The following is a 21,440-nucleotide window of genomic DNA, read 5'->3' as shown; positions in this document are numbered from 1 at the left end:
ATCAGCATGCTCTTATCCGCTACGCTGGCGGTTTCCCAGTTCATCTCCCCGCTGCTTTAACCAACAGGGACTCCTGCTTCTCCCCTGTTGCCTCGTTTCATAACACTTCACAACCTTTTTCTGCAGAGGCTTGAAAGCAGTGAAATTATTCAAGCAAACGGGAAATATTCATGAGGCATTGCTTCGTGTGTGCAGAGGCGCAAGGGGCCCGCCCAGATCCAGGACCACCTGTCCCCACCGTGTCTGCAGCCCCTGGTGTTGCTGTCTCTTCCTCTGGCGGGTCCCGCCCCTCCCCAAGCTCCCTGTCTTCATCATCTCAGGCTGCAACGATGACAGAATTCCAGACTGGATGGTTAGAAACAACAGAAATGGGCTCCTCCTAGTCTGGAGGCTGGAAGTCCAAGATCAAGGCCCCAGCAGATGTGGTTTCTAGTGAGAACCTGGATCATGGTTCATAGACGGATATCTCCTCACTGTCTTCATGGGTAGGAGGGAGTTCGTAGGATCTCTTTTATTAGGGCATGAATCCCATTAGCGGGGGCACCACCGTCAGGACCTCCAAAGGCCCCCCTCCAAATACCATCACTCTGGGGGTTAGGTGTCAACATGAGTTTGGGTGGGCATGTCATTCAGTCCACAGCACCCACCTCGTCCTTGACCGCCTGGTGTCCGGCGGTCTGCCTCTGCCCACCTTCCTCCAGTAGAAACTGCTCTCGGGCAAATGCTGAATTCCATCCTTTTCTCCTCTCCCCGGGAACCCACAGCGGCTCTTCCCTTCTCGCTGTGTGGAGGGGCCAGGCACCTGGACAAGGCAAGGACAGCTGGCCCAGCCTCTCGCACGGCCTGTCCTCACACCCTGCTGTCAGGAGGGTACCCGCACAGAGACGTGGACGGCGACAAAGTGAGCCGTCTTTAGCCAGAAGTGTGTGCGTACCAGACTCAGGTGGGAGTGTACTGGACTTGAATAACAAAAAAGACAGCAGAGTTGGCTTCTAAAATGAGCACAGTTCAGTTAAGTCCCCTACATATGAACCTTCAAGTGGCAAACTTTCAGAGACGCGAGAGTACGTTCACAGGTCCAACCACGTAAGTTACTCGAATGTCTGGCGTAATCGTCACCTGCGTGCACCCTTCCTAAGCAGCTGGGCTTCTGCGCACTTTACTATGTAGTACTGTATAGAGCACAGCAGGCCAGTATCTTTGCTTCAAGCCCAGGATGTCTGGGGGCTAGTGTTTAAGCAGTAGTGCTGTAGCTGGTGTGTGTGCGTGCTCAGTCGCTCAGTCGTGTCTGACTTTGTGCAACACTGTGGACTGTAGCCCGCCAGGCTCCTCTGTGCATGGGATTTTCCAGCCAAGAATACTGGAGTGGGTTGCCATGCCCTCCTCCAGGGGATCTTCCCGACCCAGGGATCGAACCAGCATCTCCTGTGTTTCCTGCATTGCAGGCAGATTCTTTACTGCTGAGCCACCAGGGAGGCAGTGTAGCTGGTACTACTGTGCCTTTCAAGATACTGTACTGTACGATTGAAAATGTCTTCTTTTGTGTTTCTTGTTTATGTGTTATTTACATGAAACGGATTATAAACCTATTACAGTACAACACTATATAGCCGATTCTGTTAGTTGGGTACCTAAGCTAACTCTGTTGGACTTATGAACAAATTGAACTTATGGATGCTTTCTTGTATGTAGGGGACTTACTGTACCTAAAAACCACCAATTTCCAAATGGCCCCCTAAAACCCCTTAAAGCAGCACCGTAATCAACATCAATGTATCGGCTCCCAGAAAATACAGCACAGCCCTGCACCCACCTTGGAAGAGGCCACACGGGAGTATTTGTTTAGGGACTTGCTTGGCAGCTGCTGCAACATATGTCTCACTGTTGTTGGTCTTCAAAACCTTTGTAGGTCACTTATCAATCAAATTCATTTGCCTATGAGACTGGTGTCACATGTCAGAGTAGAGAGCGTTCAAGTTTCTGAGATTTCTCCCACTTACGCATTTACAATTCAGTAATTCTGGTCCTGGGTGCGGGTTTTCCCCCAGGTGCCTCTGAATCTACATACACACACACACACACACACACATACACACACACACACACATACACACGCATAGGCTTAACCAAACACCGTGCAGCTCCTGGCACTGCCAACACCTCCTGAGGCCAGGCACCAACACATCATTCCAGGTGCCATGCTGGTGACGGGTCACTGTGATCCATGGCTGACTCATGCGGCTCCTGTTAGGGGCCCTCAGCCATTGATCAAAGGCAGCTGTTCAGACAGCGAAAGGATGCAATTGATCGTCACGCAGAATGCCTGAGACAGAATAGACGGGTGCAGAATAGAATGTCTGACACAGAAGAGCCAGGGCACAAAGATGGCAACTGTCAAGATCAAACACTGCACGTGGGAGGCCTGAGACAGCCCGTCACTTCCTGCCAGCGATCCCAGCAAAGCGGAAGAGCCAGCTGCCGGGTTTGTTTCCCAGGAGACTCTGTGGGACCCCAGTTGTCAACATCTGTGAGCGAGAATGGCCGTGGGCAGTAAGCACCGAGAACTGACTGTGGAGACCCCAGAAAGGCCTCCATGGAGGATCCCCTGAACCACAGGGCCAAAGAGGACCCTCCAGCAAACCTTAAATGCACTCTGTCTCAATCTGTGTCAGAAACCACAGTCTCCCCCCGTTCTCAGTCCACTGATTGAAACACTAACCTCGTCCAGAAGCACCCTCCCAGACTCACCCAGGAAAAGCGTTTTGCCAGCTGTGTGGGAAACCCTTAGCTGGAAAGGAGCAACACTGTGTGTAACCAAGGCGTAAGACAAAAGGGGACAGTGGGGCCTGGGGTGCCATGGAGACCCTACCTGAGCAACCAAAAGTATTCCAAAAAACTGCACACGCAGTCCACAAGAAACACTCCTGGGATTTCCCCGGTGTTGCAGTGGAGGGAACACAGGTTCGATCCCTGGTCTGGGAAGGTCCCACACGCCAAGGAGCGACTAAGCCTGAGCCTGCGCTCTAGGACCCATGAGCCTCAACTACTGAGCCTGTGTGCCTGGACCCTGCGCTCCACAACTGCGAAGCCACCACAATAAGAGGCCCACGCACCGCAACAAAGAGCCGCCCCTGCTGACCGCAACTGGAGAAAGCCCATGGGCAGCAACGACGGCCCGGTGCAGCCAAAAATGAACAAACGCTCCTGCGGGTCAGCAAGTCTGGAGCTGCGTGACCTCTGGAGCCCGCTTTCCACAGCATTTCTCCGTTCTAAGGTCAATATGAGGTAAGGTCGACCATCGCCCAAGGAAACCTGTTTTAATCGCAATATATTTGGTTGTCTGGAATGTAAATCCAAGAAGGCTCGCTCCAGAAAAGAGGATTTATTGTAGGTTGTGGGTTTTCAGGGATCCCAAGAATAGCTGAAGAAATGGAGTAGGGGCACCTCCAGAGACCTCAGCGCAGAGCCACACTCTCGCCGGATGGGCAACACGGCGGATGCTGCTTCTTCCCCTGCCCTCTACCCTTAGCTCCGTCTCCACGTGCCCGCTTTCAGATTCCAGAGGGAAGGTACCCAGGCCTGTCTTAGACTCAGTGTCCATCCTTGACCAAGCAGCCATGACCTGGTAGGGCTGGGTTTCATGGTCCAATCACAGTCGTGCAGGCTTATCTCTTCACTAGACAATGGATGAGGATTCGCAACAGAACTTCCCCCAAAATGGAAAATACCGTTGTTCCCAATGATGCTTTTCCTGGCCAGTGGCATTTCCGATCCTTCCTTTCCAGGGGCACTCTCTGGCTAGTTTCTGTCTTCTTCCTTCTGCAAGTTCATAGATAGAACTTCTGTCCCTCTGCCCTTTCTCTAGCTTTGGTTCCTCCCCACCCACTGAGGACATGCCCGCCCTGGGTCTCCTCCCTGCTAGGTGAGAAGGGAGCATAAGAAGGTGGGTCCGAGGATAAGCTGTCCTCCCATGACCAGGAGGGTGTAGGGACACAGAGGAGCTTTGCCTCCTTGTCATTCATTCTCGGCACATATGAGACGTTGTGGGACTTTATGAGTGCTAAATCAGTTTTATCGCCTGTATGATTTGATTGATCTTGTTAGACCTGACAAGAAATCAATTGGAAAAAAATATATGTACCTTCCCGGAATGGGCTCTCCATCTTAAGGTAAAAAGAGCAATCTAACAATCACAGAGAAAGATCCAAGAAAAAATATCACCCAGCCCATGGCCCAGGGAGGAGCCCACTTTCTGACCTCCAGAGACCAGAAGGAAGTGAAGAGGGAGACGGATGGAAGGGATCCGGTAAGCTCAAGGATATCAGCACCAAAGGGACCTCAGAGCCTCAGAAAAGGTGAACTGTGTGCCCAGGGCATCCACGAGCCTCTGACTGCAAACACTCATGAGAGTGTGTGTGCTAAGTCGCTTCAGTCGTGTCCAACTATGTGCAACCCTATAGACTGCAGCCCGCCAGTCTCCTCTGTGCAGGGAATTCTCCAGGCAAGAATACTGGAGTGGACTGCCATGCCCTCCTCCAGGGCATCTGTGAGGCTGATCCCACAGAGCACCCCCCACAGCCCCAGGGAATTGCAGGTGCAGCGCAGCCTCCTCACCTCCTCCATCACCAGTGAGAAGGGCAAGCCCGGTGCTGGCTCAACACAAAGGCAGAGTGGCTCAGTGAAAGAACCTGGGCTACGGACCAAGGTTCACCCATGGGTTCTGACCACCTAACTAGCCGTGACATCCTTGATTCTTTGCCCATAAAACTTTGTGCAGAATCACTTGTTCTGTACCAGTCAGCTCTGGCTGTTGTAAAAGAATGCCCTCAACAGGTGGCTTAAACAGAGAACTGTATTTTCTCAGCACTCTGGAAATTGGCAGTCCAAGATCAAGGTGCTGGACAGTTTGGATTCCAGAGAGGCTCTCCTCCTGGTTTGCGCACAGCAGCCTTCTGTGTCCTCACATGCTGGAGAGAAAGCAAACCCTCTCCTGTCTCTTCTTAAAAGTTACTAATACCATCTGATCAGGGCCCCACCCTTCTGAAGCATTTATCCCTACTTACTTCCATAAAGGTCCTTTCTCCAAAAACAGTGGGTGACAGGGGCTTCAACATATGAGTTATGGGCGGAACCCGATTCAGTCCAAGGCAAGTGCTTAATGAAAATACAGATTCCTCTAAAAAAATGATGTAAATGAACTTGTCTACAAAATAGAAACGAGCTCACAGACTTTGAGAAGAAGCTTGTGGTTGCTGGTAGGGGGAAGGGGAGGGATGGAGGAAGAGATGGTTAAGGAGTTTGAGATGGACAGGAACACACTGCTCTATTTAAAATGGATAACCAGCAAGGACCTACTTGTAGCACAGGGAACTCTGCTCAATGTTACCTGGCAGCCTGGATGGGAGGGGAGTTTGGGGGAGAATGGATACATGTGTAGGTATAGCTGAGTTCCGTGGCTGTTTACCTAAAACAGTCACAACATTGTTAATCAGCTGTGCGTGTGTGCATGCTTAGTCGCTTCAGTCGTGTCTGACTCTCTGTAACCCTATGGACCATGGCCTGCCAGGCTCCTCTGTTCATGGGATTCTCCGGGCAAGAATACTGGAGTGGGTTGCCGTTTCCTCCTCCAGTTAATCAGCTATACTCTAATAGCCGACTGTAAAAAAGAAAGTTTAAAATTTGAAAAATAAAATGGATGACCAATAAGGACCTACTTGTAGCACAGGGAACTCTGCTCAATGTTACGTGGCAGCCTGGATGGGAGGGGAGTTTGGGGGAAAATGGATACATGTGTAGGTATAGCTGAGTTCCGTGGCTGTTTACCTGAAACTGTCCCAGCATTGTTAATCAGCTATGCGTGTGTGCATGCTTAGTCGCTGATTCTGTGACCCTATGGACCATGGCCTGCCAGGCTCCTCTGTCCATGGGATTCTCCCACTGGAGAGGGTTGCCATTTCCTTCTCCAGTTCATTGGTTATACTCTAATACAAAATAGAAAGTTTAGAGTTTGAAAAATAAAATAAAATGGATAACTAACAAAGACCTACTTATAGCACAGGAATTGCCCTGAAAGTTACGTGGCAGCCTGGATGGGAGGGGAGTTTCGGGGAGAATGGATACATGCACAGGTATGGCTGGGTCCCTTGTTTGTTTGCTGAAACTGTCACAGCATTGTTAACTGGTTATACTCCAATACAAAGTAAAAAGTTTTTTAAAATGCTACATGGCCAAAAAACCAAGGCATACAGATTCCTAGGCCCCCTTGAGGCCCATAGAATCAGAGCCCACGAGGGTGAGGCCCAGGAAGCTGAATGATGAGCGAGCCTCTCTTTCCCACTTCAGGTGCCGCCCTGCACAGTTTGAGAACTGCTGAGTGTGTCAGAGGCAGGCTGGGGCCACCCCGTCACTTGCTCACAAAGCAGAGGAGCCCTTTACAAGACGGACAGAACTACCCAAGAGTCCCCTGTCAGCCCCCCATTTGCCAGCAGCCATATTTTTAAAAATGGAAACTGTGACAGTTGGAGCCCATATTTTCTTGGGCTCCAAAATCAGTGTGGACAGAGCCTGAGGCCATACAATTAAAAGATGCTTGCTCCTTGGAAGAAAAGCTATGACAAACCTGCGCTTAGTCGCTCAGTCGTGTCTGACGCTTTGCAACCCCATGGACTGTATCCCAACAAGCACCTCTGTCCACGGGGATTCTCCAGGAAAGAATATGACAAACCTAGACATACTAAAAAGCAGAGATATCACTTTGCCAACAAAGGTTCGTATAGTCAACGCTGTGGTTTTTCCAGTAGTCGTGTACGGATGTGAGAGTGGGACCATGAAGAAGGCTGAGCGCCGAAGAATTGAGGCTTTGGAACTGGAGTGGTGCTGGAGAAAACTCTTGAGAGTCCCTTGGACTGCAAGGAGATCCAACCCATCAATCCTAAAGGAAATCTGTCCTTAATATTCATTGGAAGGACTGATGCTGAAGCTGAAGCTCTAATACTGTGGCCACCTGATGCGAAGAGTCGACTCATTGGAAAAGACCCTGATGCTGGGAAAGATTGAAGGCAGGAGGAGAAGTGGACAGCAGAGGATGAGATAACTGGCTAACATCACTGACTCAATGAACATGAGTTTGAGCCAACGCTGGAAGACAGTGAAGGACGGGGAAGTCTGGCATGCTGCAGTCCATGGGGTTGCAAAGAGTCAGACACGACAGCAACTGAACAACAAGAGATCAACTTATATGAAAGGGCTCCTTATGCTGCCACTGGGGAGCCTCTGTGTGTTTGAGAATAAAAGTCAAAGGGAGCTTTTAGAGACCTCATCATTTCAGAGGAGAAGGGTGGGAAGAAATTAAAAGCAAGCATGGTTCAGAGGCCAAGCCCAGGACAGCTAAACGCATCGCCAGCCTGCTCTGTGGCAGACACCCATCACCCCACCCACCCATCTGCCAAAACTCTGCCAGATTTATTCAGTGTTTTTTCACCTTTAATCACTTTGGTCAGATAAGACTTTAGAAATTCATCCTTAGAGTTCAACAGGAACTTTTTATGGGGGAGGAAGCAGAGAACTAAGAGATCTAGGAATTCTGATTTTAAATTCGTTAGGGTCTTTAGCAGCAGTATTCACACTGAACAAATGAGACCAAGAATGGGAATATCTAGAGAACTCGGGGGTTATCCATCCATAAACATGCCTGTGAAATGAGCACACAGAGTCCTTTCGATTCTAACAACCCCCAAAACAGCCGTGTGGATGGAGGGAGTTTGGGCAGGGAAGCAGCTCCCTGGAGGACACCTCTCACGACCACCAGCCTGGGCGGAGTCACCAAGGGGTCAGCAGATCCCTAAGCTGTCCCAAGGGTCCCAGGGCCGTGTTGGGTGGGGGGGGGGGAATAGGCTGGGAGATGGGAAGAGGTGCAAGGAGAGAGGGGACAGGTTAGAGAGAGAAACTCGCTGAGATCCCTTTAAAACCGCCTCCAATGACAATGAGATGTCAGGACACACGGGATGCCAGTGGGAAGGCAGAGCGGTAGCAACTGGCATCTTTGCTGGTGGGAAGGCAGCCTGGGCAGCCACCTGGGAAGGTGATACGCGAGGTCTCAGAGAGCTCAGCCCTCTCAACCTGCGACCACACCTGCCCCGCGCCCCACGGGTGCCCGGCTGCTGCCTGGGGAGCCACCCCGCCACCTGCACCCTTGAGCAGTCCCCGCACTGAGCAGACACAGCCCGGCCCGAGAGGGGCCTGAGAGTCAGCAGCATGGGCTCCTCCACGGACCGACGCCCGGCGGCCAAGTCAGGGCCCCCTGACGGCAGTAGCCCTCCTGAGAATGATGACGGCCGGGCCCTCTGCGTTCCTGCCCCGCACTCCCCAGCCCCTAGTCAGCCCCAGCAGTGACCCACCGCCTGAAGCAAGTCACACACACGCACGCAATACCATCATGCAGACCAGTGCACACACCACTACACACACCAACTCACACCCCACCTGCACACACACTAATTCACACCACCTACACTCACACACCACCTACACTCACATACCACCTGCACACATACACCCCAACTCACACACCACCTGCACACACACACCAACTCACACACCACCTACACACACACCCCAACTCACACACCACCTACACATACACCCCAACTCACACACCACCTACACACACACCCCAACTCACACACCACCTACACACACACCCCAACTCACACACTACCTACACACACACCCCAACTCACACCCCACCTACACACACACACCAACTCACACCCCACCTGCACACACACTAACTCACACACCACCTACACTCACACACCACCTACACTCACACACCACCTACACACACATATACCAACTCACACACTACCTACACACACACACCAACTCACACACCAACACACTACCTACACACACAATTCATAGACCATCTATACACACACACACCAACTTACATACCAGCACATCACATACATACACACCAACTCACACACCACTTACACACACGATTCATAGACCATTTATACACACACACACCAAGTCACATACCAACACATCACATACATACACACCAACTCACACACCACCTACACACACAATTCACACATGATCTATACACACACACATCAGTTCACACACCACTTACACATACACATACATACACACCAACACACACCAATACACATTACCTACACACACATACACATATACCAACTCACATATACACATGAACTCACACCACCTACACACACAGCAACTGACACACACCATCTACACACACATAATGACACCCATGCACACCCCAATTCAGATACCACGTGCATGCATACATGCACACACCAACTCATACACTCACACACCACCTGCACACACACATACACACATACCAACTCACACATACACACCAACTCACACACTGCCCAAACACAAAACATCACACACACACCAATTTACATACCACCTGCACACCCATACACACACCAACTCACACACCCACAGACCCCCGACATACATACCAATTCACACACAACCTACACACACACACACACACAGAGGTGCCTGTGGGAGTTAAACTCGGTAAAATTGGACATCATGAGTGGTCTTGGGGAAGACGGACTTCTAAAAGGCAACCTTGGGGAAGCACATGGAAAGGATTTTCCACCCCACACACAAGATGGCATTTGCAGGTTAGAGAAGGGGGGCAACATAGTTTTTTGGAGCATACACACAGACACAGCGAGGCCCATCCCTCTCTACGACCAGCCTCCTACCCCCGGGCCCTGCGGCCAGCCGTGGAACCAGCCTCGACCCTCAGAGAGGGAGGCCGCTCCGGGGCCACCTCCTCCGTGTCCTTGGACGGGAGCTGGCCAGGCTGGCGCTGGCCCATCGCCAAGTGACTCACCGACCAGCGCTGCTTCCTGTGGGACCAGCCTCCCGTGGGGGCCCTGGGAGCCAGGCCCGCCCCCCCAGCACAGCCCACCTGCTCGGGGTGGCCCTGCTGGCGTGGATTTCATTTTCAGTCAATCGGCTCCAGCACAGAGATCTTTTTCACCAGGCGACGATATATTTCAGGCCAGGGGTGGTCACCCGTTTAGTATATTAGTGCTTTGGGTCTAAATCAGTGGCCGTGGCCTGGGCTCGGTGTGTGTTCGCTCTGCTTCAGCGGGTGATGTATTTGAGTCAGGCTGATGAATCTGGTTTAGGAGGTGATCTATTTCCATTTCCAGCCAGTAATTATGTTTTAATGTGTGATATATCCCTTTCTGGATGAGGTATATTAAACCCCTGATGACTGTAGTATTTATTTCAGCGTGTTATGTATGCACACAGCCATTCATACACATTTCCACGTTTAATGCATCCACTCTGCCATGCCATATATATTCCTGACTCCTTCTGAAGTTTTGGACTGAATGGCACCTCATAAAAATGCCACTTCATTAAGAATCAACAGGAATAAGCCAACCAGAAAAAAAATTTTTTTTTTATTGATGAAGGTTGAACAGAGAAATATCAAGTTCACGTCTCACTTCCCACAGGGGAACCAGACAATGAAATCTTTATTGGGAGATTCTGGATGTCAAGAATGCACTTCATCTTGTCAGGGGTTGTACAGCCAGGGAAAATAGATCGCCTGAGGTGAACTGTGGCCAAAGAGGCCTTCTCAGCTCAGCGGCTGGGGTGCCTTTGTGTCAAATGGCCCTGACGTTTCCATTCCTGAGTGGCCTCTTTTTGTCAGTGGGCCCTGCATTCCAGTCCCTCCCGAAGCCCTTGAACACTGAGGGGTTGAGCCTTCAGAATCCTCTCCTCCCCATCGCCGCCAGCTTTCCCAGAGTGGATGCTGTGATGGGGTCCGAGGGGGGGAACCTGGTGGGCATGATCACATGCGGAGGGTGGATGCTGCAGTTGCCCCACGGGACCCACTGGCAATGCCTGTACCCCCATCGCTCCTGGAGGTAGGAGGTGGTACTCAGGATGGCAGCTGAGGCAGCTCTGCAGCCAAGACAGGACCTGAAGGCCTCCTAGTATCCGGGGCTGCAGGACACCCCACACCTCGGGGCGCCGGGCAGCCACCTCCCCAACCCCCAAACACACAAAATACACACCAGCTCCCCTCCCTCTTCCCTGGTGGCTCAGCAGTAAAGAATCTGCCTGCAGTGCAGGAGACCCTGGGTTGGGAAGATCCCCTGGAGAAGGAAATGGCTACCCACTCCAGTACTCTTGCCTGGAGAATCCCATGGACCAAGGAGCCTGGCAGGCTACAGCCCATGGGCTTTCAAAAGACTTGGACACGACTTTAATGAAGAGTAAACCACCACCACTCCCTCTAACAAGGCTCTCCCCAGGAAGTTCTCCAGCAATCCCCACCCTGTTGGCCTTCTAACCGACAAGGAGAATGCTGCAAACACTCTCCTGTGGGTGGGATTTTGGTCAAGGTCAGGCTGATCTTTCTCGACAAATACCATGTAATATCACTTACATGTGAAACCACAAATAAGACACAAATGGACAGAACAGAAACAGATAGACAGAACAGAAACAGACTCACAAACATAGAGAACAGACTTGTAGTTGCCAAGGGGGTGAGGGGGTCGGGGAGGGACGGATTGGGCGTTTGGGATCAGCAGATGCTAACTTTTGTATATAGGATGGATAAACCACAAGGTCCGACTGTAGGGCACAATATCCTGTGATAAACCATCATGGAAGAGGAGATGAAAAAGAACATATATGTGGGTATAAGAGTAATTTTGCTGTACAGCAAATCGTTAATATTTAATATGTTGAAATTAACATAGCATTGTAAATCAACTTTACTTCAATAAAACTTTTTCAAAATTAATCTTTTTATTCATAAAATCCATTCTAGATTTTTTGAGAAGTAAACGAGCATGCCTGCCTCTTCCCTGGGGGACTCACCATTGCCAGATACCCTGGTCCTGCCTGTCACCAAAGAAAGATGCTACCATCAGCATCTCCAGAGGAATAAGGAAGGAGCTCCCGTGAAGGCCAGGGCAACACGAGGCAGCCGAGAGGGGCTCCCGGGGGGCGGGGAGCTGGCTGCACCCACAGGGGCCACCCCAGCCTTCATCTTTCCTTGAAGGTCTCGAGTTTTAACTTCCTGAGGTCGTGGGCTCCCTGAGCCGTGAGAAGGGATAGAAACCCCTCCTCCTTTACCCTCGGGCCCATGAGCCCGACAGCTCTTGGTGGTGGGGTTGCTTGTACATTTTAGAGTGTGGGCACCTGCCTAGCTTTTACCCACTAGATACCACCTCCGACCCAGTCACGACAACAAAAATGTGGTGGCCAGGTGTCCCCAGAGGCAAGACTGTCCCCTGGATGAGACTCACTGCTTTAGGCTTATTGTTATCAAATGGAATATAACAAAAAACTGACTTTAAAAAAAATAAACATAGTATATAGTGAAATAAGTCAGAAAGAGATATGGAATCTAGGAAGATGGTCCTGATGGACCTATCTACAGGGCAGCAGTGGTAATGCAGACACAGAGAGCAGACACGTGGACCCAGCTGGGGAAGGAGAGGGCGGGGCGAATGGGGAGAGGAGCGTGGAAACACGTACACGACCATACGTGAAACAGACGGCCGGAGGGAATTTACTGCGTGAGGCAGGGAGCTCAAACCCGGGGCTCTGTGACAACCGACCGGTGGGATGGGGTGGGAGGGGGCAGGGAGGTTCAAGAGGGAGGGGTCGTCCGTATACCTGTGGCTGATTCTTATGGATGTGTGGCAGAAACCAACACAATATTACAAAGCAATTATTCTCCAATTAAAACTAATTTAAAAAAATTTTTTAAGGAGGAAAACACAGAAAGTACAGAAAACATGAACAGCATGAAAAAAACCAATCTAAAACTCCGGGTTTACATTCTAAGAACCTCATTCAAAACCTCCAAGGACTGCAGGCCACCCAAACAGCCTCCTTCCAGGACAGCTGCCTCCAGCTGCATCCACACAGCCTCAGGGTCCCCACCCCAGCTGTGTCTTCTCACATAGGGCCAGCAGGTTCCACATTCCTCTTGCCTTTACCATAAAGAAATGCCCACTTCCCAGTTCCTTCAAAAGCACACTAAGGAGGAGGAAGAGGTGAAGCCAGAGGAAAAGGGAAGAAAAACTACTAGAATCATTTCAAAGATTTTAAAGACATTTCAAGGATAATTTTTCTCATTTCAGTGACTCATCTCCCACCCCATCAGTTCAGTTCATTTCAGTCGCTCAGTCGTGTACGACTCTTTGCAACCCCATGGACTGCAGCACGCCAGGCCTCCTTGTCCATCACCAACTCCTGGAGCTTGCTCAGACTCATGTGCCTCAAGTCAGTGATGCCATCCAACCATCTCATCCTCTGTCATCTCCTTTGCCTCCTGCCTTTAATTTTTCCCAGCATCGGGGTCTTTTCCAGTGAGTCAGTTTTTCACAGTTCTTTCATAGGTGGCCAAAGTATTGGAGTTTCAGCCTCAGCATCAGTCCCTCCAATGAATATTCAGGACTGATTTCCTTTAGGAGGGACTGGTTGGATCTCCTTGCAGTCCAAGGGACTCTCAAGAGACTTCTCCAACACCACAGTTCAAAAGCATCAAGTCTTCGGTGCTCAGCCTTCTTCACAGTCCAACTCTCACATCCATACACGACCACTGGAAAAACCACAGCCTTGACTAGACGGACCTTTGTCGGCAACGTAATGTCTCTGCTTTTTAATATTCTGTCTAGGTTGCTCAGAACTTTTCTTCCAAGGAGCAAGATCTGCAGTGATTTTGGAGCCAAGAAAATAAAGTCTGTCACTGTTTCCACTGTTTCCCCATCTATTTGCCATGAAGTGATGGGACCAGATGCCATGATCTTAGTTTTTTAATGCTGAGTTTTAAACCAGCTTTTCCACTCTCCTCTTTCACTTTTATCAAGAGGCTCTTTAGTTCTTCTTCACTTTCTGCCATAAGGGTGGTGTCATCTGCATATCTGAGGTTATTGATATTTCTCCCGGCAATCTTGATTCCAGCTTGTGCTTCATTCAACCTGTCATTTCTCATGATGTACTTTGCATATAAGTTAAATAAGCAGGGTGACAATATACAGCCTTGACATACTCCTTTTCCTGATTTGGAACCAGTCTGTTGTTCCATGTCCAGTTCTAACTGTTGCTTCTTGACCTGCATACAGATTTCTCAGGAGGCAGGTCAGGTGGTCTGGTATTCCCAACTCTTTAAGTATGTTCCACAGTTTGTTGTGATCCACGCAGTCGAAGCCTTTGGTGTGGGTAATAAAGCAACTGGCATAAGCATTTGGCATAGTCAATAAAGCAGAAGTAGATGTTTTTCTGGAACTCTCTTGCTTTTTCTATGCTCCAACTGGAGAAGGGAATGGCAAACCATTTCAGTATCACCCCCATCACCTTCACACAAATATTTTAACTTTTATGCATTCTCTGTGTCGACCACATGTATATTCTTCAGGGACTATATATCAACTACATGCAACTTTGTAGTCCAATTACTTTACTTCACCTTGTATTATAAGGCTATGTTAACCGCTTCAGTGGAGAGGTATCTGACTCTTTTGCGATCCCATGGACTGTACCCCACCAGGCTCCTCTGTCCATGGGCTTCTCCAGGCAAGAACACAGGAGCAGATTTCCATTCCCTTCTCCCCAAGATGTTTTATAGGTTTAGGATTATAAGCTGTTCATTGTTGAGCAATATCTCAATGGTGGTAAAAACAGGTAGGATAGGCTCAGTTTTGCTGTGATTAGGATCAATTCCAAACCATCCCAGTGAGGTTTATTCTGTGCTCACTCCAAGTCCATGAGGGTCCACGAGGGTCTGAGGACTGTCCAGCAGCTGTCCCTGTGGATGGCCTGAACATTGTGACCTCCCATGATGACAACACCAGGGGAAGAGGCCACGAAGAAGCCCCAGCAGCTTTACCTGCTGCCCCAAGTGGCCGGGATCAGTTCCTGCCATGGGGGTGGGAAACACTTCCCAGGAGGGAAGGAGGGGCTGGAAATTCTGTGCACCTGGCGTATATAAGGCTCCGTAGGTGAACTGTTCACCCCTATCAGTTCAGTTCAGTTCAGTCGCTCAGTCGTGTCTGACTCTTTGCGACCCCATGAATCGCAGCACACCAGGCCTCCCTGTCCATCACCAACTCCTGGAGTTCACTTAGACTCACGTCCATCGAGTCAGTGATGCCATCTAGCCATCTCATCCTCTGTCGTCCCCTTCTCCTCCTTCCCCCAATCCCTCCCAGCATCAGAGTGTTTTCCAATGAGTCAACTCTTCGCATGAGATGGCCAAAGTACTGGAGTTTCAGCTTTAGCATCATTCCTTCCAAAGAAATCCCAGGACTGATCTCCTTCAGAATGGACTGGTTGGATCTCCTTACAGTCCAAGGGACTCTCAAGAGTCTTCTCCAACACCACACTTCAAAAACATCAATTCCTTGGCGCTCAGCCTTCTTCACAGTCCAACTCTCACATCCATACATGACCACAGGAAAAAATGCTCACCCCCATCGCTGACCTTTGTTTTCAAAATGGAAAGTCGCTCAGTCGTGTCCGACTCTTTGTGACCGCAGGGACTGTAGCCCACCAGGCTTCTCTGTCCATGGAATTCTCTGAGCAAGAATGCTGGAGTGGGTTGCCATTCTCTTTTCCAGAGAATCTTCCCAACCCAGGGTTTGAACCCAGGTCTCCTGCATTACAGGCAGATTCTTTACCATTTGATCCACCAGGAAAGCCCCCTTATTTCCAAGAGCAACGTTTTATGACTCAAACTGCCTAGTTTCCATAAGGAACTCTCAGTTACTTAAATCCTTGATCTCAGATTCCACTGATCATCAGAGGTACCTGGGGTGCGATTCAGAAGGTACAGAGTGGGAGCCTAAGAGTCAGCATTCTGAAAGTGGTTCCCTGACAGCCAGCTTGGGGACCACAGCAGTTACAGGTAATTTTCAAGGCAGTGGTGACCAATGCCTCAATTTCCAGTGATCTATGACAAGGCTTCCCAAGCCCAGAGCTCTGGGTCCTTGCTGGGAGCCTGGGAATTAATTACAAGAGGTCTACAAATCTGTGCTCAAACCAAGCTCTGACTGAATACTGAGTAAATAGTATTGATTGTGCATACTATTTGGGGAATGGGTGTGACGCTATTGTGATTAATAAAATACAGATGCATTAAACACACTCCTGCAGATAGAGTATATTTCTGACTTTATGAGTTGACTGAAGATCGACCGTATCAGTCAGAAGGGTCCCAAAAGGAACGGACAAGCAAAGCTGGTGACTGAGGAGTTTAATAAGAGGAATATTAATCCAGGGAAGTCCAAGAAAAGATGGGGATGGTCCCCAGAGCTAAGATTGGTGGAGAATGAGGGCACAGGGGAGGGGCTGCCACCAGAACCCGAGGGGGAGGCCCGGGGGCAGCAGAGGGTTAGCCAGCCAGCAGCTCCACAGCCGACGGAGCTGGAGAAATCAGTACAGTGACTGCACCTCCCTCCAGGCTCCCCCGAGCCTCATGGGAAGCTAGAGAGCCGAGTGACCTCTGGCTCTGCCTGTACTGACCTGGTGAGTCAGTACAGGGCAACCTCCCAGGGCTCAGAGCAGACGCTGAAGGGCAGGGAGTGTATCCGAGAGGCAAAGGCCTTTGGCACCAATACTAAACGTACCACTGTTATTATGTGAGCACCTTTGGCTTCCCGGGTGGCGCTACTGGAAAGAACCCACCTGCCAAAGCAGGAGACTTAAGAGACACAGGTTCGATCCCTGGGTTTGGAAGATTGCCTGGAGCAGGGCATGGTAACCCACCCCAGTGTTCTTGCCTGGAGAATCCCATGGACAGAGGAGCCTGGCAGGCTACAGTCCATGGGGTCAGTGAGTCAGATTCCGCTTAGTGACTGAGCAGCCCAAGCAAAGACTCCGGTGGTTCATCATTGCCTAGAGAGCTCCATTTCCAGCTGCGATATTTGGGGGGGGGGGGGGTCTGTGTGATACAACTGTGCCAGGGAGTCCCCAAGGCTACTTTCAAACTTGATGATTCACTCAAAGGCCCCACAAAACTCAGCAAAAGCTGTCATTCTTACGGTTATGGTTTATGACAAAGAAAAGGAACAGATTAAAACCAGCAATGAGAAAAGGTCATGGGTGGAGGAACCAGCCACAAGCTTGCAGGTGTGTCTCCCAGAGCAGTTACAAGTGAAAGTCGCTCAGTCGTGTCCCACTCTTTGCGACCCCATGGACTATACAGTCCACAGAGTTCTCCAGGCCAGAATACTGGAGTGGGTACCTTTCCAAGGAGATCTTCCCAACCCAGGGATGGAACCCAGGTCTCCCACATTGCAGGCAGATTCTTTACCAGCTGAGCCACCAGGGAAGCCCAAGAATACTGGAGTGGGTGGCCTATCCCTTCTCCAGGGGGTGTCCCAAACCCAGGGTCTCTTGCCTTGCAGGCGGATTCTTTACCAGCTGTAAGACACACAACTCCCAGCAACAGCGTGTGACAACTCAACACGCGGGAAGTGTTGCCACCCAGGGAAGCTTGTCTGTGCTGTGGTGTCCAGAGATTTACCGGGGTCTGCCATGGAGTCCAGGTAGCACGTCCACAGGCAAGAGACAGCTAAGGTTGCCAGGAGCCACCACCAGCCAGGAGAGAGGCCTGGAATAGGTGATTCCTCCCAGATGCAGAGACCAGCCCTGCCCACCCCTGGATCTCCTCCATCCAGCCTGCAGACCCTGAGACTAATTCTCTTGTGTTTGCCACCCTGTTGGGAGAAGGCAATGGCAACCCACTCCAGTACTCTTGCCTGGAAAATCCCATGGACGGAGGAGCCTGGTGGGCTGCAGTCCATGGGGTCGCTGAGGGTCGGACACGACTGAGTGACTTCACTTTCACTTTTCACTTTCCTGCATTGGAGAAGGAAATGGCAACCCACTCCAGTGTTCTTGCCTGGAGAATCCCAGGGACGGGGGAGCCTGGTGGGCTGCCATCTATGGGGTCGCACAGAGTTGGACACGACTGAAGTGACTTAGCAGCAGCAGCAGCAGCATTCCGCCTTGTCTGCAGTGCTTTCTTTGTTCAGCAGCCCTAGCAAGCCAGTACAGCTCGGGTGTCTATTGCAGAGACCCCAGGGACAGATGCTTTTTTTCACATAGCGTTCTCTTCCTGTACAAGTTTCTGATGAGTGCTCTAACAAATCATCACAAACCTTGAGCTAAAACAGCACATGGATCTTCTCCTACAGTTTTGGAGTCAGAAGTCAAAAACCAGGGCTGGGTCGGGACTTCCCTTGTGGTCCAGCTGTGAAGAATCTGCCTCCTTAAGAACCTGCAGGGCGTACGGATTCCATCTCTGGTCAGGGAACTCAGATCGCACATGCCTTGGAGCCAGTAAGCCCAAGCACCACAGCCAGAGAGAAACCCAAGTGCCACAGCTAAGAACATACACGGTCAAATAAATAAGTGTAATATTTTTTATGAAAACCAGGACTAGGTCAAATCAAGGTGCTGGGAAGGCCATGCCCCACCCAAGGCTCTAGGGGAGAATCTGCTTCCTTGCTTTTTCCAGCTTCAAGAGCGTCTTCCTTCTGGAATGTTCCACACCCCCTTCCCTCCTCTCTAAGTCAAGCAGGGTAGCACCTGGAGTGGGTAGCCTATCCCTTCTCCAGGGGGTCTCCCCAACCCAGGGTCTCTTGCCTTGCAGGTGGATTCTTTACCAGCTGTAAGACACACAACTCCCAGCAACAGCGTGTGACAACACAACACGCGGGAAGTGTTGCCACCCAGGGAAGCTCGTCTGTGCTGTGGTGTTCAGAGATTTACCGGGGTCTGCCATGGAGTCCAGGCAGCACGTCCACAGGCAAGAGACAGCAAAGTTGCCAGGAGCCACCACCAGCCAGGAGAGAGGCCTGGGATAGGTGATTCCTCCCAGTCGTCACATCGCCTTCTTCTGCGGCCTGGTGATCTCCCTCTGACCCCTTCTTACAAGGGCATTTATGATTCATCCAGGGTCCGCCTAGATTATCCCGGGCTTCCCCAGTGCCTCAGATGGTAAAGAATCCGCCTGCAATGCAGGAGACTTGGGTTCAATCCCTGGGTCAGGAAGACCCCCTGGAGAAGGAAATGGCAACCCACTCCAGTGTTCTTTTCCTGGAGAATCCCACGGACGGGGAGCCTGGCCAGCTACAGTCTGTGGGGTTGTAAAGAGTCAAACACGACTGAGTGACTAACACACTCACACACTAGATTATCCACGATAATCACCCCATTTTAAGGTATCAATTTAACCATATCTGTAACGTCCCTTTTGCCATATAAGGCTAACATTCACAGGTTCCAGGGATGAGGGTCTGAAGATCTCTGGGGGTCATTTTTCACCTTCCTTACTTCTCTCCTGGGTCTGCAAAGAGATTTTATTATGGATTAAACGCCTAAATGTAAGACCTGAACCATAAAACTTCTAGAAGAGAGCGTGGGCAGAACACTCTGACATAAATCATAGCAATATTTTATTGGATCTGTCTCCTACGGCAAATGAAATAAGAGCAAAAATAAACGAATGGGATTACACTGATTCTAAACGTCAGTCTCACATTCCGGGATAAATCCCTCTCGGCCATGATGTGCCACATATTTATATATATATATATATATTTTTTTTAGATTCAGACTGCTATGTTGTGCTAAGAACATCTGCATCCACGATGGCTATTAGTTGGTGGCTTTGTATTTTCTTGAACTGTCTTTTTCTGGTTTGGGTATCAACAGGATGCTGGGTTCAGAGAATGAATTGGAAAGTATCCTCCTCTTCAGTTTTCTGAAAGTCTGTGTGGAATTGACATTATGTCTTCCTTAAATATGATGGAGTGGGTAGCCATTCCCTTCTCCAGGAGTCTTCCCAACCCCAGGATCAAATCTGGGTCTCCTGCATTGCAGGCAGATTCTTTACCGTCTGAGGCAGCAGGGAAGCCCCACAGTTTTAATAAACTTCACCAATACGTCTATAGCTCTCTTTACATGAAGGTTTTTAACTATAAATTCAATTTTTAACAGATGCAGGGCCATTCCGTATATCTACTCCTTCTTGGGTGAGTTTTGATAGTTCGTGTTTCAAGAAATTTATCCATTTTATTTCTAAGTTGTGGAACTTTGGGGCACCATCAGTTCATAATATTCTCTCATCGTTATCAGGTAGAATACTTCCCTCTCATTCCTGACAATGGTCATTTGGGCCTTATCTCTTTATTTCCCCATCAGTCTTTCAAGACATTTATCAATTTGGTTGACCTTCTCCAACCACCAACTTTCGGTGTCACTGATTTTTCTCTATTATTTATCTGCCATCTAGTTCACTGATTTCTGTTCTTGTCTTTCTTGTTCCCTTAATTCTGCTTAATTTGAGTTTCCTTTGCTTTTCCTATACTAGTTTGCATGCTAGGAAAAACTACTGATAAAAATGCGACTTCTATATCATGTGGAAAACAGTCTCCAGGCGGCCACTTAGCCCTGGCTCTTTCATGTTATATACCCACATCCTTTGCAGCAGAACAAAACATATCCCTGGCCAAGGAAGACAAAATTTGCTTTAAGGTCAAATGGAACACGCTCTGTGTCTGATCATTATCAGTCTCCATCTTCAGAGAATTTGTCCTCATTCCTTACCTATAACCTCAAGTTTAGATTAACTTGAGATTCCCTTAAATGCTTGTTAGAGGAAACTGTATGTGTTGGAGTATGTTTTTGCAGAAAATCATGCCTGTCCTCTAACAGTCAGGAACAATGTTCGCCACAGAAAATTAAATTTACTTACCAACTTGCTATATTTAACCCAGTCATTTTGACCTAACCAGTCTCTTCTGAGTAAAACAGCCTCCATATGAACTGAATCGATTCTCTTGCTAGTTTACAAAGTATCTCAGATTATGGGTCCAGATCTTTCTTCTTGTGAGCTATTCAAGTGAAATTAAAATGGAAGTGTGAGCATTCATTTCAGAAAGCTACGGGACATATAGTTTCACCGCATGCACCTCGCCAATGGTCCCCCAGGAGTGGGGTCTGGGGACTGTCTGGTAAACAGTCCTCCACCCGCAGGGCAGTTTTCTTTCAAGTTTGAATTCCCCTGAAGCCCGTGGCAGGGGCCTGGTGCGGGCCCACAGGAGCAGGGAGCTTCAGGGGCTGCAGCCTTGAAGTGAAGCAAAGTGAAAGCTGTTCTGTCGAGCCTGACTCTTTGCAGCCCCATGGACTGTAGTCCATGGAATTCTCCAGGCCAGAATACCAGAGTGGGTAGCCTATCCCTTCTCCAGTGGGATCTTTCTGACCCAGGAATCAAAGCGGGGTCTCCTGCATTGCAGCCGGATTCTTTATCAGCTGAGCTATCAAGGAAGCTCGCTGCAGGCTTGAGGGCTGACAGTCCTCCTTGCATGCCCTTTGCCCCTGCG

The sequence above is a fragment of the Capricornis sumatraensis genome, chromosome 5, assembly GCF_032405125.1.
Source record: "Capricornis sumatraensis isolate serow.1 chromosome 5, serow.2, whole genome shotgun sequence".
In the NCBI taxonomy this organism is placed as follows: domain Eukaryota; kingdom Metazoa; phylum Chordata; class Mammalia; order Artiodactyla; family Bovidae; genus Capricornis; species Capricornis sumatraensis.
This window is presented reverse-complemented; position numbering follows the sequence as displayed.